Source organism: Enoplosus armatus, chromosome 15 (assembly GCF_043641665.1).
Source record: "Enoplosus armatus isolate fEnoArm2 chromosome 15, fEnoArm2.hap1, whole genome shotgun sequence".
Lineage (NCBI taxonomy): Eukaryota > Metazoa > Chordata > Actinopteri > Centrarchiformes > Enoplosidae > Enoplosus > Enoplosus armatus.
In genome coordinates, this window is record NC_092194.1 from 6,774,620 (window position 1) to 6,782,742 (window position 8,123).

Sequence of the window (8,123 nt, forward strand, 5' to 3'; positions counted from 1 at the left end):
ATCGAAATCACTCACCTTTGAGAGGCTATATCAGTATTCTATATTGACACTGTAGCAGTGTTGAGGTTTATTTTCACATGCTGAAAATAAATAGCACGTAATCATAGTCCACAAAGTCAGTATCTCTTTTTCAGGTAGTCTGGGTGTTTTCATGTTAAAGCTAGTAGTCCGATCGTTGCAGAGCTCGACACTTCTGTAAATGCTGACATGGTTGACATTGAATTATAAAATATACAGGTGCGTGTGGACTAACACTTTATTGTGCGTTTCTATAAATGAGAAAGTCGAGGTTTTGTCTCTTTATCAGATGTGAAGGAATCACAAATTTACTGTCCTTGATCACAATAATAACAAGTCATCTGCAGTGTAACATTCAAATTATAACCACTGGTTCAAGATGGAGCCAAAGGGCAGAGAGACTGCTTGACAGCTCTCACATTTCCTTTTCAGATGAAAATAAAAAGCACACTTGTTACAGCAACCTAAACAGAACACCTGTGAGAAGCAACGCCAGACTTACTTTGATTCTCATTCCTTGAAGAGGCTTTTAATGTGAAAAATTCCAGTCACATTTACTGCATATTATCAGCCACATGGGCTCGAAGAGAAAACTATTCCTTCATCATCGGCTCCAAATTGAATCAGTACCAATTCAGAATGATGTTTTGGACCAGTGATAGCTCATTTCTGAAGCAGTATGTCTTTTAAAGTAGTATTTAACATGATGTTCTGTAACTCATTCAGCCTTCAATAGCGGTTGAGAGATGCATTTTAGGGAATGAGTGAGCATAATAATAACATGCACAACAACCACGTCTATTGGTAACATGTTGTGTGACTCACTAAATGCTATGACTCAGCCGTTATGCGCCCGTAGAACTCCGCATGTGTCTACCGTATGTGACAAAGGTCAAAGTCTGACACTGTTCAGTTTTAATAAATGGGCAAATACAATGTCTGTCTGACACATCACAAACCAGCTACCAGACAGCAGGAGAAGATAGTGACTAATAGCATTTGGCTTTTTAGTATATTCAGCTTCCAGTACTTGTGAATCCTCTAAGTCTGCTTGAATATCTTTATCAGTTTCTTAGATTTTCCTGATTTAGCATTGCAGCAGTCTTGTGATTGCACCTGCGATTATTCAAAACCATGTGGTCTCATTACAGCCCACCACAATGTCATCAGAGAAATTGTCTCTTGTATCGTCGACCTCTTTGTTTGGTGAGTCTTGAAAGAAACCCTTGCTCTTTGATTCTGATGCCCTCACATCACAGCTGAAAGACATCAAACTATTAGTCGATTAATTTGCAATAATTTTGATAATCAATCTGTCATTTGAGTCATTTCTATAGCTGAAATGGTGGAAATTCACAGGTTTTTTCACATAACAAACTGAATATCTTTCTTGTTTTGACTGCTGTTGGGACAAAACAAGACATTTAAAGATCCCACAGTGGGCTCTGGGAAACTGTTATAGGCCTTTTTGACTATTTGCTGACATTCTATAGACCAAATGAATAAGTGAATCAAATTAATTGAGAAAATAATCGGTAGATGAATCAATAATACAATTCACACAGTACAGTATATTGTAGACATGATGTGTCATCTCAGTATGGCCATCCCATAAATCCTGGAACAAAGAGTTAAGACCAGGCAAGGTTACATAATACACAAAACAACTCAAATATATTTTAGAATGTGAGCTCACAACGACTGTTTGAGTATGGAAGCCTGTTCCTTTCAGTCTGGCACGCTATCAAGTACTGAGCTTAAAGCCATTCATGTTCAGTCCACATCAATTCAGCCCTTTTTTTTTTTTCTCCTCACCAATTGCTGCCATGAGTGTCTGGAAAGTTGAGAGCAGGGTCTTGCCCCCTCACAAGCCAGATTGACCTGCTTTTTGTCCAGACAGCTTCCAATAAGAACCGTTCTTTCATTGGCGTCTTGGATTTGAGTCTCATGCATGTGTCTAAATTATTCCTCCAGGACACTTGTGTTACTAGTAAGTGAAATAGTGGATTTGTCCTCCCATGACAGTACATTTCATGCATATCGTGTATGAATAATCATAATAAATGTATACCAATGGTTCCTTTTTGAAAAGTCTTCTGATCCTCTTGCTTTTAAAAATGGCTATCGTGCATTTTGGATTTCGGTTCAAATAAGACTTTAATATTAGCTGCAAGTGGCGGCGAAACATAGATGAAAGCAAGTGGCAAAGTTAAACACATTCATCAACAATGCTATGGTTTTGCTCTCATATGTTTGTGTAATATATTTCTGCTTGCTGGACAAACCGAGGCTCTCGAGTGTGCGCCTTCCATTCTCCCCTGGCCTACTTTTATTTTTATCAGTGAATAATCATTTAGAGCAAGGTCATTTTGATCTTCTGCCTCAATAGGCCTCAATTAAATATTCATTCATTCTGATGTGGCCTCCTCGGCAGCTTCTTTGGTATGTGTGTTAAAGAGACAAAGGGCTGCGCTTTCGATTACACAAGCTTGGGCTTTTTCAAAGAGATCAGGCGCCATTATATAGAGTTAAACAATCTTTTTCACCGATCAACGGAGTTGTTGGTAAAATGTTTACTTTGGCTAGGATTAGTGATTTTGCCCTTGAATGTTAAGACAAAAACAATTTAGTTTGCAAAGCTTAATTGAGCTGTGTCTCCAAGGCTTCATCATGAATTTCGGCAATTTATCTCCCGTTTGGTTGCCTATTGACGAGACTGAAGGCTAGATTTATTCAACCTGAAATTATAATGACAATAACATGTTATGTTAATACACAGCAAGCATCGAAATCTAAATAACAATGTTTGCAATGTGCGTCAATACAGCATATTATTTAGCACCATTGTCTTTTAGCCACGTTAGCGTCATGTGTGTAGGGATGGCAATCCATCGTAGTCAGTTGTTCTGTAGATCCAAAACTTTGGTATATAACTATTTGATGGCTAGGCATGACATTTGGTATACAGACTCATTGTCCGCAGAGGATGAATTGTAATGAACCCTGACTTTCATTTCGTTGACGTTAAAGTTTCCACTTTGTCCAATTCTTCAGTTCATGACAGAGTACCTCTAAAACAAATGACTGAATCTCCATCGGCCACAGTAAAAATATCCTTTACACATGTTTTGCCCCACAAGGAGGATAGAAGAAGGATAAACCTTTTACACGGGAGACATTTTGAGTTGTAGTAGGAAAAGCACAGGTGTTACTAATAACATTAACAATGGCTCCATTATACTCAAGTGTGACAATGAATCAGGATGCACAATACGAGGGCTGTGTCCACAATTCCTCCCTATTTACTGTATAGTGCAGTATATGTGCCCTATGCCATTTTATTTGTCCGTATTCTGAGGGTGAAATATATGTTATGTATACTGGCCTCAAAAATTCCAACAATGGAATGAGAAAAATAGCATCCTGGACACGCCACACAACACCTGTGTCACACAAAATGACGCTGATTCATGAGTAAATCTCAATTTACTGCTTAATATAAAGTAAACTACTGAGTGTCTGTTATATAGGGAGAAGTGAATGAGTGAACAAGGGAGTGAAAACATTCATTATTTACTCCTGCTTTAACCATTGTGACATGTCTGCCATGAAAAGGCCTGTCTGTTCTGTTTTAATTAGCATTACAGCCTTGTTACTTTTACAGCTGATTCATGTGTGGATATTCATATTTGTTAGAATATTATCAATGTTTTGTCTTGTGTCCAGCTGATTAGCTGCAGTCACTAATCTAGACTTTCAAAGAACACAGAAATAATATGTTCAGGTTAATCATTAGGTCTTTTTTGCCCAATAGCTAGAGGTGAAAAGCAACTACTTATAACTACTCTTGTTAAAATACCTTTTAAAATCTTTCCTCAACCCATTATTAAAGAGCTTCTACCTTTTAAGTTGTTTTCTATTGTTTCTAATGTAGTATGTCGTGCTCACAGCATCCGTCTTGTTATAATGACCAAATTAAATCGCCCTAGAGACCCTTCAATTATTTTAATGCTTAATAGGTACTACACTTTTTGAGGACAAGAAAAAATTATTGGCTCTAAAGTAATTAAGAGAAATTATCAGTCAGTCATCTTCTGTGCTCTGGTTTAGTTAAGATCTACTGTAATATTAAAAAATATAGCTTGCTTGTATTTGAGCACACATTTTATTACTCTTTATTAAATCTTGCAATGGCGGCACGTGACTTGGAACCAAAATGTGTCACTAATGTCTCTAAGAGAAATAGTCATTTTGAATCCTGTCAGCCAGAATGTCGTAGGAGAGAAGGACTGTGCTCACTGAAACCTAAACATGTTGGAGAAAGTGTACAATGTCAAATCAACATAAAGAAAGAAATATTATAACATGTAAGTTGGCCAGTGTTTGAGCTAGTTGTTTAAAGTTAGTTTTCCCCCTTTGGACAAATGCGAGTGCTCTGACAAGTCTTAGTATTCCTTTTCACTATATGGAACATATCTCCAGCCCTGCCATTACATTTATCACTTGATTCAGCAAGTATCTGAAAGCGCAGTGGGCGAACAATAGGTCCCAAGGATGATTTGCACATGAATGATGTCTGTGAATGAGAGTGGGTTACAGAGGAAGGCTGTCTCTCCATAGTCAGGGCAGGAAGGTTTGCTCCCCTCTGCCCCCACTCCAAAGACCAGGTGAGATTCTCCGACACAAAGGGCCAAGTGAAAATCTGTTCAGCATGGACGCCTAAAACCCTTATTATGGTGATGCTTTATGGAGGATTTCAGTGGACGTATATAAAAGCACCGAGTTGCTCCCGTCTACAGCTAGATACTATGTCTTTATGGCTTGCCGTTACATGTCCAGAGGGCTTTGATCTTTTGATTACAACACCATATTTTTGCTATATAGTATTGTACAATATGTACCATAGTCTTCATTTCTGTGTGGAACCAAGACAAAACTTACAGTCCCTCTGTACCGAGGCTGTTCACAATGGGTTGTGTATTTATACTGATCCCACTGTGCAAAAAAATGCATTTCATTTGTCCTCAGTTGCTTCAAAATGAACTTTACCTTTTCAACTTTGTTAGCATAGTCAGCAGTAATAACGTCCTTTGAATACTAATTCGACAAAAATAAGTATGTTGAAATTCTTGTAATATTATACATGGCTGTATTTATAGTTGGTGCCGGTGTCTTTGCTCAAAAGCTTAGCAAAAAAGTTAACTTTGTTAGTTGTAGCTATTATATATATTATATTTATATATAGTTATTTGGTATATTTAGGTTGACACTGTTCATTACATGTACCTGGAACATACAGTATGTATGCTATCATTAAATGCATGGCCCGTTCCCCACATGCATTAATACAAATTATGAGCATCACCATTATAAACAGTAGAATAATTACTCCGATCTTTTACTTTTACACAATACCATAGTGTAGAAATACTCTGTTACAAGTTAAAATCCCAAAAGTAAAGTATTGGCATCAAAATATATAAGTACCATAAGTATTCATTATGCAGAAAGGATCATTTCGGAATAATAAATTTTGTATTATTGGATTATAATTATTGATGCATTAATGTGTAAGCATCACTAATGTTACAGGAGGTGTGGCTGATTTTAAAAACTTTATATGCTGTCGGGTAGCTTAATCCATAATAATGCATTTTGTATTAATCTGAATCTGAAATGTAAAAATATCAAAATAAACACAGTGAAGTGAAAAGTACAACACCTGCCTCCGTAATGTAGTGGAGTAGAAGTATAAAGTTGCATAAAATGGAAATACTTTAGTAAAGTACCTCAAAACTGTACTTCGGTACAGTACTTCAATAAATGTACTTAGTTACATTCCACTATTGATTACAAGCTGTCATTTGTTATATATTGCAGAACCACATCAAATATGATTCATTCACCATTCAATCCATGTAAACAGCGAGCAGCTTATTGTAAAATATGCATGATGGCATATTTTGAAGTTTAAACCAACCAACAAAAGGAGTAGGACAGAGGGGATTTCCTGGCTTTTATGACCCATCGAGACACTGGCAGAAGAAATGGTGCCTAGATGAAGGAGGCAGCTATTGTTAGTTCCTGGTGCGTCAAAATACACTGCCAGGGATAAATTACCAGCGAATATCACAATCATTAGCATCAGTTTTTTCTGTCAAAAAATGAACTTTAGTGGAAACATATTTACAGTTTACTGCCCAGATTATTACAAATTGAAACTCTTTGGACATAAAAATAATCAAACTATTTAGGCCAAACAAAGTCAATTATCTCCAACTTGGTCACATTGTTGAAAATTTCTGCTGGTGTGTGACCACACAGGTGACAAAGCCATTATGTCATGTTGTCTGCGTGTGCTATATTGCATGTGTTTCTCATGAAGGTAGTCTTGACTGTGGCGTGGAGTGCCATTTGTGAGTCAAATTATTTTCAGTTCAATGTTCCCTCAATGGAATGCTATTACAGCAAAACATTTAATTACAAAAACAATTCAGAGGCAACAAATATTAAAAACACATGATTTACTAATCAGAGCCCCGGATTCTGAAATAATTCCAGGTATTGGTGCATTAACTCTAGGTTAAAAGGCATGCTTCTCATTTGCCCGATTGAAATGAACTAAAGGAGAAGGAGGAGGAAAGAGTTCAGGAGTCAGAATAATCTTCTCCAAACTGGAGTGATAACCAATGTGGCCCAGTTTTACTCCTGCCTCTAGTCCATTTCTGTGATCCTTCAGTCTGAGGGGACGAGAAGGGCCCGGCTATGCTGAGCCATAATGAAGAGACCCAAACTGGAGCTGTGGTCAGAGAGCTCCAAATCTAGATTGCCAGATTCCTGCTCGAGATGCTTCAAATCACATTATAATTAACCGCATTTAGGATGGAGAGCAGAGAGTCCCTGCTTAGAGCTATTCCCATGATTCTCTCTCTCTTTCCCTCCCTCGCACGCTCTTCCTCTGTCGCTCTCTTCCTCCGTCCCCATCTCTTGCCGTCCCCATTTTCAGTTGGGGTAATTAATATGGAAAGATGGAAAGGCATCATATTCTACAAATTCCTATGAGATTGGCCAGCAAAAGCTGTTAAAGCCAAGTAGGCAAATTAGTATTCATGCAGGTTTTCCTGTTGCAAGTCATCTTTCCCTGTGGGACCAAGTAGTAGATTGGGTAGACAGGCAACGCTCATCCTTGATTATGTGAGCAGAATGCCACCACAGAGCCGAGGCCCAGCAGGAAAAAAAAAACAAAAAAAAACCATTCCTTAGGCAGTAAATCAATTTCTGTGACCTGCTAAATGTAATTGACTACACTCTAATTCTTTAACCCTGTGTATGAGGGTGAAAACACATCCTGAGGTAGAATGATTACCTGCTATTATACAAATCCATGGTTTCTGTATCAGTTAATAACCATTTACAGCAAAATTATACATACGCCATGATTCAGTGGCAATAAACAATTGCTTTAATGCACTAGTCATGTCTTTGTTTAGTCAATCAACTGGATCTCAGAAAACCACCTATTATTCAAAATAGGAAAATGGCTTGGTAAAGAGTTTTTTGCTTTTAGATACATGGAAATTTGTATGTAAATTGAGATGTTAATATTTCAGCTTGTGCTGAATACTGGATATGGCCTTTAATGTTATGGTTCATACACCATAGGATTCACGGGGGAACATTTGATGCTGTTACGCTACATAAAATGCTCTGGTGATTATGGATCCACATTACTGTGGCTTCAGAGTTTTTGCACAGCATAACAAAGGTTATAAATATTTGATTATGTCAAAGACATTGTCAGATATTTGTTTGAAGACAGATAATGCACCATTTTGTTGTTGTTTTTTTCATTCAGCATTCAGTATTAGTCCAGATGTCACAATCAAACCCAAATAGACACATATAATCATCTCTTCCCAAAGATCTTTACATATACAAACACAGTGAACATAATGTCTTCCATTGACATGTTCTCTCAAGGCTTACTTTTTTGTCTACCCAGTCTTTGAAACACAAGCTCATTTGACAGTACATGTATCCCTGGCCTCAACTTGACCAGTTGTCAGTGGGCCCTGGACATGGGCTCTGACTTTGGCCAGATTAAT